Below are 20,366 nucleotides of genomic sequence, written 5' to 3'. Positions count from 1 at the left end.
TCATCAATTTTGATTTTTGATTGACCGGTGATATAATTGTTATAAGAGCACGCCTAAATCAAAGTGGAATCAAGAGTTTCAAAAAAAAGGAATGCATAAATTATATCAAGAAAATGTAAAAAAAAAAATCTGAAGGTGACAGATTAATGACCAAAAAAAATTTGACATTAAAAGTATTGAGGAAGACCCTGGCCAGTTGGCTCAGCAGTAGAGTGTCCACCTGGTGTGTGGAAGTGCCAGGTTCGATTCCTGGTCAAGGCACACAGGAGAAGTGCCCATCTGCTTCTCCACCCTTCCTCTTTCCTTTCTCTCTATCTCTCCCTTCCCTTTCCTCAGAAAAGGCTCCATTGGAGCAAAGTTGGTCCGGGCACTGAGGATAGCTCCATAGCCTCTGTCTCAGGCACTAGAATGGCTCCAGCTGCAATGAAGCAACAGCCCAGATGGGCAGAGCATTGCCCTGTAGTGGGCTTACCGAGTGGATCTCTGTCAGGCACATGCGGGAGTCTGTCTCTCTGCCTCTCTTCTTCTCACTTAAGAAAAAAAAAAGTATTGAAGAAAAATATGATAGTTATTTCACAGTAAAAGATACACTCACATTAGAGATAATAAACCCATTGTGGATTAAACAATGTAACAATTAAATATATATCCAAAGAAAATTTATAAAACACAGTTATAAACATACAGTTTTATAGATACACTCAAAATTAGAATAAATAAAAATAATTAAGAAGATAAGAACTTGAAAAATAGACTCATTGAGCTTTTCTGTTTGTATACCTCTGGTTGTGTAGTGTATATACATTTATCTAAATAGTTGGATATGAGATTTTACTCTAGTTACAAGCTTAATTAGCTTATTATTGTTTAATGGATCTTGGCAGAAGACACAACTCCTGGATGAGGGAAAAAGAATTTTTTTTCTGATGTCACAGCTAACAATATGAGCATTTCTTTTTCTTTTACAGAGACAGAGTCAGAGAAAGGGATAGACAGGGACAGACAAACAGGAATGGAGAGAGATGAGAAGCATCAATCATTAGTTTTTCATTGTGACTCCTTAGTTGTTCATTGATTGCTTTCTCATATGTGCCTTGACCATGGAGCTACAGCAGACTGAGTAATCCCTTGCTCAGGCCAGTGACTTTGGGTCCAAGCTGGTGAGCTTTGCTCAAACCAGATGAGCCCACACTCAAGCTGACGACCTCGGGGTCTCGAACCTGGGTCTTCTGCATCCCAGTCCGATGCTCTATCCACTGCACCACCATCTGGTCAGGCAATATGAGCATTTTTGAATAATTTTTCTTTATGTTCCAAGTCTTATGTGGGTGAAGTAGACAGCTCAAGTGCACGCCTGCCTTTGTTATGGGTTATATTACAAAACAGAAAGACTGACTTGAGGGAATCCATCACTTCTATAATGAGGAGCAACTGATACTGCTTTTTGTCTCAGAGAGAGAGAGAGGACCTCATCCATCTAGGATGTTTCTGCAAGTGCAAATTGTCTGGATACAGAGCAGTGAGGGCCTTTCATTTTTAGCATACTCAGCAAGAATATCCAGGGATGTTGAGGGCCCGTGGGGTTGACTCTCTCAAAAATTATGTTGGCAGTTTTAGCAAACACTTCAAGAACATTAAGTAACTGTTCCCCCAAGAGAAAAAAGACCATATCATGCAGCATCTAATAATATATTATGTATATTTTAAAATAACTGAAATATTTCAATAAATCTGAGAGATTAAAAAATATGGCAGAAGTGAATTCTAAAATGAGACCAGAAACTTAGAAACCAGAGAAGACATATAGGATTATTTAACTATGAAATTTTTTTTCACATCATGAATAGTTAGTAGATAAAGAAGCTACAAAGACATATATTTGCAACACAGAGGACTAGTATCTTCAATGTTGAATTGACATATTATCAAAATCCAAAAACAAAAGAATGGAGAAATACAGATAAATAAACCACAGAAGAACAAATCTAAATAGTAGTAGTCAGACCAATAAAAATTGAACTAAGAGTGAGATGAAAATTTCCTCTAAGACTGACAAAAATTGTATAAAGAAATACTTATTTGATAGGACTGGAACAAAGGGGTGCACTGATACATTCTAATAAATATTTTTCATAGTCCCAGTTCTAGAAAACTATCCATTAAAATTTAAGGACTGAGTATGTATATCCATATATATTTTTTATTATTGTAATGTTTCTTGTAATAACTTTTGGATTACAAATGTGATGGATATCACAGTGTGAATGTTAATCAATCGCTAGACACATACCCAAGACTGAGGGATTCTCTAAGACAGAATGTCCTCTACATGCCAGAGAGTAAAGAAGGAGTATATATATTTGAACTAGTAACTATGAAAAGCAAATAAGATAGGAAAAAAAAATAAGTAATATGTAGAAGCCCTTTCCCTACCATATACCAGAGACCTCTAGGTGTCTTGGCCTGGATTGATAACACAGAATGAAACACAAAAATACCTTCAGAGGGAAGAAGTCGAGGAGACAGTAAGCCAGAGGATCGCCTTCGCCATGGACTGTGTAAATGCCAGCTGTGGCCTAAACTGAGAGCATATTTCAGGTTAAGTTTTTAATCTATTCACCTGAGATACCACAGTCATTTGTGATTAAGAGAGAAAAGCAGGTTGCAAAGTAATGTCTATAGTATTAACACATTTTTAATAAGATAGATTAACAATAAAATCATATACCTATGTCTAGATGTTTGTATAATTTTAGAGTAGGGCCAAGACAGTATTGGTTATCTATTAGAGATGGTTTTAAATGTAAAGTTTAGGGGAGCATATATTAGCTTTCTTTACACACTTATGTACTATTTTACCAGTTTTTATTTTGTGTATACAATATTATTTTAATAAGTTTGAAAATGTAATTTAATAAAGAAAAGAATAAAGGCTTAGTGCATTTTATACTTATTCACCCATAGAAGGCACAACATTTTGATCAATGGTTGAAACTATACTTAAAGGACTCTATTCATTTTATGTAGTAGAAAGAACATGTAATAAAGCTAATAAACACAAATCAGAACAAACCTGTGCATCAGTTTAGATTTCACCTTGTGTGTGTAATTAAACTATCAATCATGTCTCATTTTTCTGTCACTGGGGAAACTACCTTAATGATCTTATTATGAGGAACAAAAAGGATACAATGTTGTTTTGAAGGTATTTTGTAAACTGGATATTACTATTCTGTAGTTTTCAACACAGTAAGAATGAGTTCATTATTCTGTTTCTAATATGTGTATAGAAAAGCGGGGGGAAGGTGAGATAGAAGGGATAACTTTTGAACTGGAACCCAATTACCTTTATAACTTTAGTAGGATGGTTAAGGCCCTGGCAGGTGGCTCAGTGGATAGAGCATCAGCCTGGCATATGGATGTCTCAGGTTCCATTCTCAGTCAGGGCACACAGGAGAAGCAACCATTTGCTTCTCTCCCCTCCCTCTTCCTCTTCTCTGTCTCTTCTCCTCCCACAGCCAGTGGCCCATTCAAGTGTGGCCCCAGGCTCTGAGGATAGTTCGGTACTCGAGCGTCAGTCCCAGATGGGGTTGCTGGGTGAATCCTAGTCAGGGCACATGAGAGATTCTGCCTCACTATTTTACTTCCTCTCACTTAAAAAAAAATAAAAGGGATGGTTAAGTACCTTCTTAATAATCATCTATTACCTAGTGGATATATGTGCCTAGCAATATAGATATGTAAATATAAAATTAGATCAAGATACTGTCTTTTCTGTATGTAAAAAAAAAAAAGCTTTTAAAGAAAAAATATTGATTAGCCTAAAAAATAGTTGTTAAATATGAAATAATCTCTTAAGGATGTTATGTATAGATGTATGTAATGTTTATTTCTATGATACATGTGCCTCTCTGGAGAAAGTTTTGCCCTTTAAAACCATAGGGAATTAGAGGAAACCAAAAAAAAGGAAGGTCTTTAAAGGCACAATGCTCCATTCCACCATTTCAAGTGTTGCTTAACAATCTGCTGAGAGTGCAATGTGAACTAAACAACAAGCAGGCACATTTTACTCACTTTCCAAGAGCGACAGGTGCAAAGAAGCATTGAGGAAAAAAGCATTCATTACGGGAAGGTTAAAATTAGGTACTTAAAAATTGTCATCTAATTTAGGTCATTTATCATTCTCTTCAAAGCCCCTTTTGTACAATTGAATACTAAGTGCTTAGCTTACCATTAGATCATCACAGCTGCTACGGTATCACTCAAAGCAGATGTTTCACACACAGAAAAAGCCCAGCTAATTTTAACAGAAACATGGTAACTGCAAGTCACTTCTTGGCAGTTTCAGCAGTGAATGCAAATATACCATGCAGGTGCAACTCTACATAGTGAATTGAATATAAATGCATTGCGAACGGGAAAAGTGATATTGGTGAGAGACCCCTGAAAGGGTTTTACCTCTCATGAATTAGAAATCCAGAGCTTGTTCACCGGGGTTTGCTGTGATGAGATTCAAACTATTCCTCCCATTTTGTAAGAAAGAACAAAATTAGAATGGTTGGGCTCATTATAGTGCATTCTCACAATCATTTTCCAAATCAGTTTACACTTGTAAAAATAATATGGAGGGAATTTCTCCCACTTAAATGATTAATTCATATGTTAATGTCCTCTCAGATTTTCCCCCTAGTGATATCACTGTATGCATTTGTATTTCTATATATTTAGAAATATTCATATGTTATGCAGAAATGAGAACAAATCTGAGAAACTCAGAAATACTGGATGCATACCATAAATTCCTTGACAAATTCCTTATTATTATAATTAATGGAATGACATTTCTGTGGAAGAAAGAACGTTCTTTGCATTTACAAAAGATATGGTAGAGATATTTGTGACAAGTGGCTAATTTAATTTTTTTTAAAGGGACAGAGAGAGAGTCAGAAAGAGGGTTAGACAGGGACAGACAGACAGGAACGGAGAGAGATGAGAAGCATTAATCATCAGTTTTTCGTTGTGACACCTTAGTTGTTCAATGAACCTTAGTTGTTTGTTCATTGATTGCTTTCTCATATGTGCCTTGACTGTGGGCCTTCAGCAGAATAGTCCTTGCTCAAGCCAGCGACCTTGGGTCTAAGCTGGTGAACTTTTTGCTCAAGCCAGATGAGCCCGTGCTCAAGCTGGTGACCTCGGGGTCTCAAACCTGGATCCTCCACGTCCCAGTCAGATGCTCTATCCACTGCGCCACCACCTGGTCAAGCTAAATCTTATTATTAGAAGACAATAAAATGTTCTTGGGCTAAATGGAAGTGAGTTTCTTGTTTGACTATTAAAACTTTAAAAAATATGAACTGCAACCATTAAATTTAAAATTCTTATTGAACACAGTCATTGCCCTCTACAATATATATCAAAAACATTATATATTATATGTGATATATTAATTATATCATATATGATGCATTCCCAAAGATATATTCCTAAAGAATACTTGTGATGACACTATAGTTTTGGAAGTTAACATAACAAGACAAAACTGTGATATTAGTTTTCTAGGGCTACCGTAAAAAATTACTGCAAAAAATTACTGCAATCTTAGTGGCTTAACACAACATAAATGTATTCTCTCACAGTTATGGAGACCACATTCCCTCCATGGGTTCAAGGGAAGAATCCTTCTTTGGTTTTTCTGGCTTCTAGTAGCTCCAGGTGTTCCTCGGCTGAACAGCTCAGTCTCTGCCTAAGTCTTCACATAGTCTTAAATTTTCCTTGTATCTTTTCCTTGTGTCTCTTGTAAGGATACTTGACATCAAATTTAGGCCCACCTAGATAATTCAGAATGATCTCATTTTAAGATAGTTCACTTAATTACAACTGCAAAGATCTTTTCCAAAAGAAGGTCATTCATAGGTTTTGGGGTTTAGATAGTGACATAACGTTTAGGGTCTATTATTCAATTTACAACAGGCATTATAGATGTAAATGAATATTTTAGACAGTGCTAGTTAAAAATCTAATCCTCAGATGGCGGCAAGTTTGTGAACAATTTGCTACTGATCTGCAACAAGATAAGAAGCTTGCATCAGGATATAAATCAATTTTTTTACAAAGCACATTTAGATTCAGCTGGCTATTTTTTTTTAATTTCCTTGATAAAGGACATAGTATATTAACTTATTTTCTAGAGCAAACTTCTTATCTCATCATGGACCAGCACTTTTTTAGTTGTATATTTTAAAAATATAATGGCCAAGTTTAATCTACCTTTGTATAGACCGTGAGCCTAATATGGTCAGTATAGAAAGATTCTGCTGATTGGGAATGGCAGAGTTACATAAGATACCTGGTCATCATGGAAGTCACTGATTTACTAGTCCTCAGCAGGCAGGAACCAGGTACCTGGTGGCATGAAGCAAAATGATGTGACTGAATTGGAAAAAAAGAAATGTCAAAGTGGAGGCATACTATTGCCTAACCATAGATCTTTTTGCCCTGGGATACTAGATTGCATTTTCCTCGAGGAATAGTAAGTACAATGTGTAACACAGTTTATTAAGTTATTTTTTGTTGTCATCAAGTGGAACACATGCTATCAAAATCCCAGCCACTGGATTTTTTATCTTGCTTATACATTTGATGTCACTATCTCCAAGGTATCATTTGTGAACACATCTGCAAGCCTTTTCAAATCTATGGAGGTCTCTGTTGGCTAAGAAAATGTGATTTGCCTTCAGTTGTGTGCAAGGCAACACAAAGCCTGGATTATCTTGTAATGTGATGTTTCCTGAAGCTGTTAAATTAAGATAACTAGCAGAACCTAAAGTAGTATTTCTCCATGCAATGCCATATTTATTTTTCTCTATCGGACATTAGTTTTTCTTTCTAAATAGCTATTGCCTTTGCTAACCAGAATGACTCAGGGATATTTCCAGCCAGTTGGTTCTTAAACTCTATTTTTTTGGTGCATTTCTGTGTTCATCTTATTACATACTGTTTTCATTTTCAAAGTTAAGAGCATAAAATCATATTTCCCAAGGATCAAAACAGCCTAAATCAATTTCCCCAAAGTACATTCTGAAAGTAGTATTCATTATGCTATTGAACTTGCATTTGTTCAACTGGGAAGTTAAGATGTGAATGTCACAAAATTAAAGTCTTGGGTCATCATGGTCCACTCAGAATTATCACCTGAATATATAGTATATGGTGTGTCTCTAAAAATCACAATATATTTAAAACAGAATTTTCTCTTTCCCTAGGATACCATTTTGCACAAAGAATTTTTCCATATGGAAAGAGTAAGGAGCTTTAAAGGGATATGTAGCATTACTCATGAGTAGTATTTAAGTCTCAAGAGCATAATTGGAGCTTGAAGATTAGGGTGTATAAGAGCATTTCATTCTCTAGTATGTTCATATATTGTCAGGGCAAGAAACTCCACAAACGCAAATATAAACAGTCCCCAAAGCCATGTAAGCAAGCCTACCGTTATGTGATCTATAGTTGAACCATTGTAAGAGTACCCACGTGCTCCCACTGTAACAGTAAAAGGGAAATCGATACAGTAGCTTCCAGGACACTTATTCTTGTGAAAGTAAGAGTAGAATGTGCATTTCAGCAATAATGTTTTCACAGGTTGCAAAGAATATCCTGTCAAAGATGATTATTTCTGTAGCTAACAATGAAATGATTATTCCTGGATTATGGTTCTTTATGGACTTGAAGGCAGCCAGTGGTTCTCAGGCTGGAGTGCAAAAGTGAGTTTTAACAGTATCAGATGTTCAGGTTCCGTGCCTGCTCATGATTCTGGTTTATTTGGTCTAACTTTTTCAAATCTTCCAGGTCATTCAAATGCATCAGCAGGTTGGAGAGCCAAAGCTTATTCAAGAGCAATAATTATCAAATTCTAGTACATAAGAATCACAAATATACAGTAGAAAACTGCTCGGCCACAAAAAAAAGATAAAATACTACCATTTGCTACAACATGGATGGACCTTAAGAATATTATGCTAAGCTGAATAAGTCAAGAAAAAAACAAGAACCATATATGATTTCACTCATATATAGGATATAAAACTGAAATTTATAGATACAAACAACAATATGGTGGTTACCAGAGGGAAGGGATTGTGAAGTAATAATGGAAGATGATTGGAATTTGGATAGTGGGCACACAATGCAATATACACGACATATATTACAGAAATGTAAACTTGAAATCTACAGAAGCCAATGTCACCCCAATAAATTTAATAAGCAAAGAATCACATGGGAACTTAATAAAATGCATTTTCTGGTACCAGACCTCCAAAGATTTCAATGGAGTAGGTCTAAATAGAGGACCCATGATTACATTTTTGCCACATTCCAGGCAAAACCTACATAAGTATAGGGGACCCTACACCCATAGTCCATGAACTTTACTTGTTGAGAAAAATAAAGAAGAATCTTTAGGTATATGTCTTACTAGTTAGATGACTACTTTATACAACACTAGTCTTTCAGAGTGTTTAATATATTGGTTTATATAATCACATTCATGCTCAGTTTTCTTTTAAGAATGCAAAACAAATCATATGAAAATTCCCAAATTTATAAATGATGCAATCAATACAAAAAAATGTTAAAATGGATTCTCTAATTCTATTTGAAAAGATGTATCATACCCAGGATTAATTCTGGTCTATCATATTTCTGAGTCTACCTAAATAATCTCAGATTCTCTAAGTACTATCTAAATGCAGTTGTAATGACTTGGTTCTATGGTCAAAGTGAATGATAAGACTAAAAACCTAACACTGGAAGATGTATCAGCATAGAAACTTCACACATCTCAGGGATGTATAATAGTAGTGGATAAAACCATGGGCTGAGGTACCAGTCTGCAGGGTGTGTGTGAATTCTGGCTCTGCCACCAACTAGCTGTGTGACTCTAGGCAAGTTATACAATCACTCTGTGTCTCAGTTATCTCATTAGCACATAGGGATTATTTCTATGTGCAAGGATAAACAGATAATTATGTGAAAACTTCCAGGACTGGCATAATGTAAGTACTATATAGGTATAAATCTTGTATAGTTGGCTTTTGCTATTTGACAAATAGTAATAGTTATTTACGTATATGGAACTACATTTGGATGGGGTACTGTGATTTAAGTCATATGGAGAAGAATGCATTCTTTTCTCAGTAAAATTAATTTAATCTTCTATTGTATTTAATCAAAGACTACACTGACAATATCTTTTTAGTTAACCAAATGAGTTGAAGATTACATAATGGAGTTTATTTTTTAAAACACTGAGGTTTTAATTCTATTTGGTTAAGCATCTACCCTCTTTCTTTCCTCTCCTTCAAAAAAGAAAGTCAACTAACTAGTTTTATTGGAATATTCAAGAATAAATCCTCACTGAAATATTGAAACAAATCCCACTGTCCCAAAGGAGAACAGAAAGCTTTCAGGCCAAGCTGAAGAAGCTTGGGAAGCTGAGCTGACTAACTTCAGGCACATAATGAGTGAGTTCTAGGAGGGCAACTTATAATATTTTCTTTACACAGTTTCAAAGGGAAAAACGAGTCAATCATTTCCGGTCACAATCCAAAAGTTATACTGACTTTCCTCATCGGTAGGGGTACCCAAGAGCAACATCTGTCCAAATCTTTTCACAAACTGCAGTAAAAGACTAGAATGACACAGGGTGGCAGCCCTGGAGAGTGGAGACACAGCCTGGGTAAGAGCAGTTTTGAGATAATAATTATGGTTCAGTGAATCTGAGAAGAAAGGTGTGAGAGCCTATTTCTAGGTTTATCTAAAGACAATTTCTTGCTTTTATCAACATCACTGCACCACATGGGATGGTTTAATAGCTTGGTTTTATCATTTTCCCTCTCTTATTTTCTCTTCACTGTAAGACACTCAACTATCCAGAAAATCTGTTTGTGTGCATATGCATGTGTGTATCTGTACACAACATGTGCATGTACACATGTGCGTGAATCTAGAACAAAGAAGGGAATGAAAAAATATAAATTCATAATAATGATGAGGTGTGTGGCATAACTGGCAATAGCATTGGGACACGGCATACCCACTGTCCCGTTTTTATACTCTCTATAGGTTTAATGGTTTCTTCTATTGTAGTGACACAGACTTAGAGAACATATCCCCAGAGTTGCAAACTCCACAGAGAATATTATTTTGTACCTACAAACAATTATGGCTTTTTTTTTGAGATAAGAAATGAATACTATTACCTGCTGTGCTCATAGAGTAAATAATTTATGTTCTTTCCTCCATAGAGAGTTTTGTTTTGGTTCAGAGTTAGATCAGATTTTGTTTTGGTTCAGAGTTAGACTTTGTTTTTGTTATTGTAGGTGCTTTATAAGACCAATAAGGATTTGTGACATCAATTTAATAGAATTACTTCCTGAACATTGAGTTGGCATAAGAAGCCAGAACTCTGTGTATATTTAGGAACAAGCAGCACATACTTCATTATTTGTGATCGTTCTATTTAACTCATTTTGAAATCTGCTTATTTTTTGCCAAGTGTTTTAAACAACTAAGTGTTTATTGCCTGGGTTGCTAAAAATGTTAGCCAATCTAATATTACTTGTGACACATAAATCCTTTATAATAAAGTTGTGTTCACCCCTTAAATAAAAATAAAGCGCAAAGGCAGATAGCACAGTCACATTAGCTGTCTTGTGGTGTGTTGTGTCATCCTTTCCATCCTTTCCTGCTTTTCTTCTCCTGTAATGCAATTATTATGCTCCTGTAATTCCTGGCTGCCTTTTCTTTCTTTGTCTTCTGTCCAAAGTACTGTATGTGGGAAGAAATATTAAAATATAATTCTGTTAACAGCTAGAAAATAGCTCTTTCAATTTTACTCTTTATAATTTGTTTGAAAAAAAAAGTGAGTCTTCTGTAAGAACTGAGGGCATTACAGATCAGTACTGTACATATTTGAACTGAAACACCACTATTTGTCGATTCCATCTCATTAGATCACTGTAGTTTTATTTGTAGAGGAAATCCGCTCCAGCTCCTCCCTCAGTGGTTCTATGACCACTAGGTGGCGATGTTGTAGAGGGGATTCAACAGGGTGGGGTTAGAAAAACCTGAGGCCCTTTGCAACCTATGCTTGCGCAGTGATTTCTGAATCACAGCCATGTGTCTTAATTGTTCAGAGGGCCTTGAAGCATGGGGACTGGCTCGAATTTCCAATGGCAGAGTATTAAAACATGTTACACAAACTTATTTTGAACGTAAATAGCCAGCATACAAAATTACCCAAAGCTAACGTAATTAAAGCAAGGACTTTTATCTGTCCTTTTCTTTAGAACAACTATAAAAATACCTGAAATTTGAAAATTCGTGAATAAATAAAAACAAAAAATAAAAGATATCTGAGTTTATCTTTTTTTGTGATAGAGACAGAGATAGAGAGAGGGACAAATAGAAACAGACTGACAGAAAGGGAGAGAGATGAGAAGCAGCAACTCTTCCTTGCAGCTCCTTAGTTGTTCATTGATTGCTTACTCATACATGCCTTGACTGGGGGGGCTACAGCAGAGCGAGTGACCCCTTGCTCGAGCCAGCGACCGTGGGCTCAAGCTGGTGAGCCTTGCTCAAACCAGATTAGCCCACGCTCAAGCCGGCAACCTTGGGGTTTCAAACCTGGGTCCTCTGTATCCCAGTCCGACGCTCTATCCACTGCACCACCGCCTGGTCAGGCTCCTCTTCTTTGTATAAAAATGTAGTAACATATCAAGTAACATATCAACTAAGTCTGGATCAAATTTACCACTATGTCTTTATGTGGTGGCCTTCAATTTTCTCCATGAATGAGCCATAGTAAGCACATTTTTCTTTATAGTTTTTATGCATTTTTACAACTTCATATCTATATTTATGCTATTTTTTTTGTACAGAATACTCTTCCACCTACCACTTTCCAAAAACTCTGTAAATCTTCCTGTCATCAGATTGCCATTTCTATGCCTAACTTCTTACTCATCGACAAAATGAGATAAATGTAAATATATTTAAATTATAGTCATACATATCTATCTCATAATTTGAGTTTTTCAAGGGAAGTCACCATTTCCATTCACTGTTTTCACAGTTGTCTTGCTTCCTTCCCTTCCTTCTTTCCTCTCTTTCTCTTTGTCTCCCACCCAACTTTTTCTAAATAAGTATAACACAGCTCTAATAGATTGACATTGTGTGGGTACCGAAGACATGATAAATTCAATATGGCACTTAATCTCATGGTATTTACCATCTCAAAAGGAAAGAATCAAGTAAAAACAATCATACACCTGTGTCTTGGTAGGAAAAAAGCACCTGGTACCTAGAAATAAGAGTGAAAGCTAAACTATATGTTATTTTGTCATAGATAATTCTATAATTACACTTATATCAACTTTTTAATTTTTATACCAATCACGAATTTGATGCAATTATTATGCTCATTTTATAGATGAAAACTTAGAAGCTTAGAACATTACTTAGGACAAGTAGCTGGATTTCAACTTCGGTGCTATGCTTTCAGGTGTGTACTTTTAAAGACTATATATATTGTTTCTCATTACAGGTAGGGTAAAAACACATAAATGTTGAAATGCTGAAGAATCTACTTTTGAACATATGATTACAAATTCATGAGTAATAAACAATAATTTAATATATTATCATAAGAAATTTTTTTGTGCCTGACCTGTGGTGGCTCAGTGGATAAAGTGTCGACCTGGAAATACTGAGGTCGCCGGTTCGAAACCCTGGGCTTGCTTAGTCAAGGCACATATGGGAGTTGATGCTTCCTGCTCCTCCCCCTTCTCTCTCTATCTCTCTCCTCTCTCTCTCTCTCCCTCTCTCTCTCCTTTCTAAAATGATAAATAAAATTAAAATAAAATTTTAAAAAAAGAAATGTTTTTAAAAAAATAGAAATTTTTTTGTTAACACAATTACTATACTTTAAATCTACATTTCAAGTTCTTAATTTTTCTGATTTAGTTTACATTAGCATATTCCCAGTTAAAATGTAAATTCTTATAAAATGATTTAAGATTTTTTGTGTTCTTTCTACTTGTGGCACAGTGCTAGACACAAACAAAGTTTACTTATAACAAATACTTGACTGACAATTGATACATAGCCAATGCTACTTAAATTTACTAATTTTTTTATCAATTTACCCCACATTGAATTGTTTTTAACAAAAATATAAATCAAAGTGATCTGTGGGACTTTTTTCATAATACACATAATTGGACTTTGTGCCGAGATAATCTTTGGTAAGTATCATCTTGGATCTAAATACTCAATTAAGAAAAACTTGATCTTCCTGCAGGTATTAGGACTTGAGGAACCAGCAAGAATACACTGGCATTCCTGTTACTGTTACCACCGGAAATCATTATGTTCTTTGTATCTGGCCCAGGAATATGTATTTTGTATGCCTGGACCCATGAAACTGTGGCAGGCTAAAGAAAACTTACAAGTAGTTTAAATCTCTGATCACCTCACAGTTACTGAAACATATTCTTTATCGAACAAGACTCATCAGAAAGCAATAGACACTCACTTTTGATTGGAAGTTTAACAAGACCCAGAACAATACACTGAGATTTAATTTGGAATTTAAAGACTGACTGATCCGTAATTCGTCCACTTTCTAAGTTAATATTTTTTCTCAGCCACATTGACTATCCTATTAACTGTTTCATTCGATTTCTGACATTCACAATTATTGTCCTTGGAATAAGTCTCTTTCACCGGAGATTTTCTTCCACATTGTTATCCAACTCGAGCTCCTCCTCCGTCTCTTTGCTTCCCCTTGAAAACTGCTTTCTGTGTTGCTTCTCTCAAGCTCATCTTTCTAAGAACTAAAACTCAAGCAGGAAACTCTTAAGTAATTTTGTTTTCTCTTCATCTGTTTTGGTTTTTGTGGCAGGGGTGGTAGGGAAATTTTATAGTATTTATTTTACACTACTTTGCAAAACAGTTATTATGCTTTCTCCCTTTCTATATTGTAAACTCCTTAAGAAGAGTAATGCAGTTTTATTCACTTTGGTGCCCTCTGTCCCCCAGAGCTGGGGACAATTACTTGAATTTAATGGTTCGTAAAACCCTTTCTGAGTGAATGAATTTTAAGTATGTAATTAACATATAATTATTGCACATTGACCAAGTGTGTAATCTGATTTCAATATAGGCATTCCATTACTTTTTATAGGCCAGGAATACATTGGATCAACATGGTTTGTACTTATAGAGGGAAATTAGTACAGAATTAGATTGGTGTCCAAGAGCTTTAATTGCCTGGTTGGAATAATTCAAATGGAATATAATAGATCTTTAGTATCAAGCTAAATGTATATACTCAACTTTTTTTTAATTCGAAAGTCCCACGAATAGTAAAATGAGCGTTGGTAATACAAACACACCATAAGTATTCAAACTAAATTATGCCTATTTTAAGTCATGGGTTTAGTTTCAGGTATGTAGCATAGTGGTAGAACTTTATTTAATTTACCAAGTGATGTCCCTCCCATATAAGTACAGTACCCACCTGGCGTCATGCAAAGTTATAATATTATTGACTTTATTCCTTATGCTGTGCTTTGTATTCTTGTTACTATTTTGTAATTACCAATTCATATTTCTTGAATGTCAACTCTAATTAAAAAAAATACATGGCTTTAGGCTAAGGCCTTAAGTCAAAGACCCATAAATATTTGTGCTTTATGGATCACAAGAGTTTTGTGAAATCTATTACTTTTCTGTTCATTAAGAAACCCCTTGTTCAAGGCTTCAATGACAAGGTAGAAAATAAATCAAAGGGATAATAGGAAGTTTGTAGGAAAATGTGTTTTCTTGGTGAGTTCCATGCATTCTATTACATTTGCCCACATTTATGTGAGATTTCAGTTTTCCTGAATGTTACATAAGATAGAACTTAGGTCTAGAACCCAAAGCATTGTAATGTGTATGTCTATCTATACTATAGATTTAGGCAACTCTGTAATAGACCAGTAGCTTAAAAATGATACATGATCTTTTAGGGATAATTTTATCAATATATATGTACTATACAACTGAAATAAAAACAGTTTATTAAGACTGATAAAAATTATTTTTGTTGCTTGTTGGCAATATTTTCTTATGTGATATGTAATTATATAATTTTTTGAAATTTGAAAGATGTTTCATTTTCTTTGAACATAGATAAATTTATAACAAAGAAAAATGAAACCGAAACACTGAGCACTAAGACATCTTTGAATTAGGGAAGCAAATGTTTAAAACAGAAAAGGAATTTAACTTTAATGGTCTGAGTTTGAATCTTGGCTCTGAAGGCAATGTGAAATAAATGGAAAATATAATATTTAAATAAAAAATAACTTTCTAGGTTTTTTGGATGATATTTTAGAGGAAGAAATGATTGTTGGCAGAGTTTGACGGCTATTAGATGTGAACAGAAAAAAACAGCATTGCATTAATGGTAGAGAGAAAAGATTTAAGAAATCTAAGAGAAGAAATAAAACAGCAGACCATAGAATTCTCTGTTTTCTGGTTTTGACAACTGGGTAAATAGAGTTCCTGCACAACTCTATGTATTTCCACCAATTTGCTAATTACAATCTTTAAGTATAAAGAAAATCATTTATAAGTTGTCTTTGTGGAGGGAGAGCTTGGGAGAGAGGACAGGATGGGAATAATATTTCTTTTAACATTTTTGTTATTCAATATTGATTTTGAAAGAGTAAAATATTTAAATATCTAAAAATTGAAAAAGGAAAATCCAATAGAGAACAAGGTACTAAAAGTAGAAAACTAACTGCAAAAGAAATGTATCTGTTTTTCAAGTTACTGACATACTGCATGGAGAAAACAGAGACTTCAGATTGTTTTTTTCTTAATCTTTAGACAAAGAGGAAGGGAGAAAGACAGAGAAAGAAACATTGCTTCGTTGTTCCATTTATTCATGTCGTCACTGAACAGGGATCCAACTTGCAATCTGAGCATATGGAACAGCTCTAGTCAATCGAGTCACACGGTCAGGGTCTTCGAATATTTTTACAACATAGATTTGGACTTGCACACTTAATGGATTGTATTCTGAAAACAAAACGACTTGCAAATGCATCTATTAAATATATTGTTAATTGCAGTATTGATATTTTTATTGTGAAAATTTTTGTGTGTTGAGAATAAAACAAATAATTATGCCGTTATTGTTAAAAACCATGATTTTCGGTGTATAAAAAAGAGAAATAATTTAAAAATAAAAATGATTGACTATAATATTTAATATGAAATGGAAATATCAGTATGCTATCATATTTTTTTGGGGTTTTTTTTTTTGCAAATTAATTAGTTCTTAATTCTGTTTAAGAAGTCCAGTTTATATTCTGTAAATACTATTTCTCACTAAAGAGAACAAGGGCTTCCTAGAATATATGACTCTAGGTTCACAGCTAGAGGTCTATAAACTAGGAAGTCAAGATAGTTTAGAATGAGAGGGAAAAGAGGCTTGGACCTCTTGTTTCTGGGTTTCTCCTGGGCATGAAATTATGAAGAGGTGATAAAAGTTTTAATTTGGGGCTTTGACTCTGTAATTTAATATGTATTAACTTAATTTTTATAAAATGTAAGAATTTTAATCTAATGATCTTTAGGATTCTGGCAGATGTCAAAAGTATATGATTCTGTGACCGTATGTAATGGTGCCCTATATAAGAGAACTCAGAGACGGAACATTCGTGCCTGGCTAGAGGCACTGGCATAGCCCTCAGAATATAAAGAACAGTGTCAATTTCAGAGTCACTCTGCAGAATTAATGTTTTACATGTAGTAGGTCAGAGTTTATTTTGTAAGCTAGTACTAGTACCTCTTCCTTTCTTTTGCAGTTTTCACAATTTATAAATAGATTTCTATGATTTTGTTTATAACTTTGGAATTGCTTAATTGAAGTTGAAAATAAGCTTGTCAAATTATAAAATAATTATGCATTCTTTTATTTTATAATTCACATTTAAAATATGTATTAAAGTTATTTTAATTCTTATATCAATAATTTTACTTCATCTTTAGGCTTAGCTTTGTCTTTTTATTGAGGCTTTTCTCCCCAAGTATTTGTGATCCATTTTATGAAAAAGTACTTCCTGACATCTGCCTTGAATTTCCTTTTTCTCCAGTCTCATTCCTCAACTCTCATCTTGTTATCTTCTTTAAGTGGAAAATAGTCTGCTTGACATTATTTCTATCATGTTCAGTTCTGTGTATTTTATTGAAATCTTTCTTAATTATGTTCTTCCCAAGAGAGCTCTTAATCATTTTTAGCCTGTCTTCATAGATTTTTACCTGTTGGCCCTAAGAAAAACCCCCACTGTTTTTGTTTTTTTTTAATGAAATTTTAATAGTTTGAAAAGCTTGAGTACTTAGTTAAAAGAATCCCCATTAAAACAATAGTAACAAAATAGCAGAACTCTATCATCTTGCTCTGGGAGAGTTAGTTTTCTCTGACAACAAGAAAAAATGTCCGAAGAAGAAAGTGACATCAGATATGGTTCAGTCCCTCATACATTTTAATTCCATCTCTTTTATTTTCCTTTTGTTTATTACCTTTAGTGCCTTGAGGGTTCAAATGGGGTGATAAAACAGTATTTTTAAGACTATGTTTTCCCTTAATGTTTACTTCCTACCCAACAGAGCATAAATATCTAATACCTAGAAGACGTTAACGTTAAATTAATCTTTCCATTTAAACTGTTTCTTGTATTTGTTAACCTAAGGTCAAAATGTTATAGGGCCAAGTAGAAAAAAAGAGGGGCTTCATAATAAAATGGGAAATCAACTGTTACTTCCATTTAAATGGAAGATTAATGTAATAGCTCAAGATTTACCATGGTGGGAAATATGAGTAAATATCTGTTTTGTCAACAAATATGATTCAACTAATAATGTGAATTAATGGCTCTATATAAACAGTAAAGAAAAAAAAATATTTTCACTTTGCATGGTACTAAGTGGTGTCTATATTAAGATATTCACAGTCAACTGGATATTTTGAAGTGAACATATTGAAGTAATTTGCAGAATACATAATAGTTGACAATATATCAATTTTCAGAGATTGTCCTTGACTGTGTATATAGTGAACAGGTATATTCAAAATATTAATAACTTTCAAAATTTGGGCCTCCTAAATATTTTAATGAATACTTGGTCTGAGTAGATATTGTAATATGTATGTAAATTTGTAAACCTGAAACATTTTTTCTCTCTCAAAAATATTGTTAGGAGTTTAATAGAATTTGTAACACAGACAGACAGTCAAGCAGAGAAATGCTAGAAATCATCTTGGAGCTTTTCTTTTTTTTCTTTTGCAGAAGAATTTATTTTAGCTCAGAACTCCAATCACCTTCAAAGTAGCATTTTGTAGATATTTTGGCTTTGTAAATTGTGCAGGGAAAAAGTAAAACTGGCTTTCAGACAATAGAAACAAACCATTCAGCAAATGCTTCTGTATGCAAAGCAATTTTGTTACATCTTCTGAAACAAGGTTTGAAAATGTATGCATACATACACCTCCTTGCTATCTCTCGTGTAGGTAAAAATGAAAAACAAAAACCAATAGGGCATGAAGATAATATTAATTTTTTTCTGTCTGTTTCCTACATAGTGGCCAAAAGTTTTTATTAGATATTGTAAAGTACAACACTAAGTAAAGTTGAAACTCTTTGGTAGGTGATAAAACAAAAACAAAAACAAATAAACAAACAAAAATGCCCAAACTTTGAATTTGATAGCTTAAGTGGTTTTAAGAAATATTAATCTACTACTTGTTGGCATTAAATAATATTTTTGGTCATTATTTATTATAAGCTATTTATTTAGAAGGTAGAACAAATTAAGAATTCTGAGCTATTTGCATCTGTTCAGTATGGACTATTATCCTTTATTAATTTTTCCTGTGCAGGTTTACAGTAACAAAAATACAAATTATTCCAATAAAATTTTTGTTAAAGAGTTTATCTGGACAATAAGGTATTCAATCATATAAAACTGTTCTTTTTCTATAATGTCATAAATAATTAAATAAAAAATGTTATGCAAAGTAGACCTTTTTGAAGTGCTTCTGCTGTATTAAGAAAATAAACCAGCCCTGGCCGGTTGGCTCAGCGGTAGAGCGTCGGCCTGGTGTGCGGGGGACCCGGGTTCGATTCCCGGCCAGGGCACATAGGAGAAGCGCCCATTTGCTTCTCCCCCCCTCCCCCCCTCCTTCCTCTCTGTCTCTCTCTTCCCCTCCCGCAGCCAAGGCTCCATTGGAGCAAAGATGGCCCGGGCGCTGGGGATGGGTCCTTGGCCTCTGCCTCAGGCGCTAGAGTGGCTCTGGTCGCGGCAGAGCGACCTCCCGGAGGGGCAGAGCATCGCCCCCTGGTGGGCAGAGCGTGGCCCATAGTGGGCGTGCCAGGTGGATCCCGGTCGGGCGCATGCGGGAGTCTGTCTGACTGTCTCTCCCCGTTTCCGGCTTCAGAAAAAAAAAAAAAAAAAAAGAAAATAAACCAGAAAACTCAGTATACTGTCAAATATTAAGAATAAAATAAATATGTGAATTGTGCTCTTTCTGTGTTACCTTGATGTTGATTACAGTAATAATAACATTTCCCTGAATTTACGCTCCACAAAAGATCTACAATTTTGCCACATTATTGTTTACTAGTAATTTGTATATTACTTCTTTCACAATCCAAGACAACTAAAAAAAATTATTGTCAATGATTTAATCTGAAATCTCATACTTCTCAGATACAAGTGTAAATCTTTTAAAATACAAATTTTCCTTTATATCAAGATAGGCACATAAAGTTGTTTATAGCAAACTTTCTCTGCATGCTTTAGCTATTTTTAGTTTAGCTTTTAGCTAAACTAATGTATATAGCTATCTTATATATTTGAAAATCAGCAATACCAATTTTTTTCTACTGTATAACTTATTCAAAATCTGAAAATTAACCTCTCAGCCCTAAACTTGTTTAGGAAACAAAATAAATCAATAAAAAGAAAATCAGTTTTACTGTTAAGATTAATAGTTACTGTACTCTATCCTCTGAGTAAATTATTTTTCTTCCAAGGAAATAACCTGACACTTGAAAATTATTTAGCTTTATCCTAGCTCAATCTATTAAAAGGATAAAATGATCTGTTAAAGATTACAAACTCCAATTATTAATTTTTGAATTGCTCTTCCAGTGCTAAATGCCAAAAGTCAAAAAGTCCCTTCTGGATATATCAAGTAAAAGTCAGCTCACACGCAAGATGAGTTAGCATACATCTATTTTTAATTTTAT

The sequence above is a fragment of the Saccopteryx bilineata genome, chromosome 8 (genome assembly GCF_036850765.1).
Source record: "Saccopteryx bilineata isolate mSacBil1 chromosome 8, mSacBil1_pri_phased_curated, whole genome shotgun sequence".
NCBI classification, from domain to species: Eukaryota; Metazoa; Chordata; class Mammalia; order Chiroptera; family Emballonuridae; genus Saccopteryx; species Saccopteryx bilineata.
The sequence above is the reverse complement of the archived record's forward strand: the minus strand, read 5'-3'. Positions refer to the sequence as shown.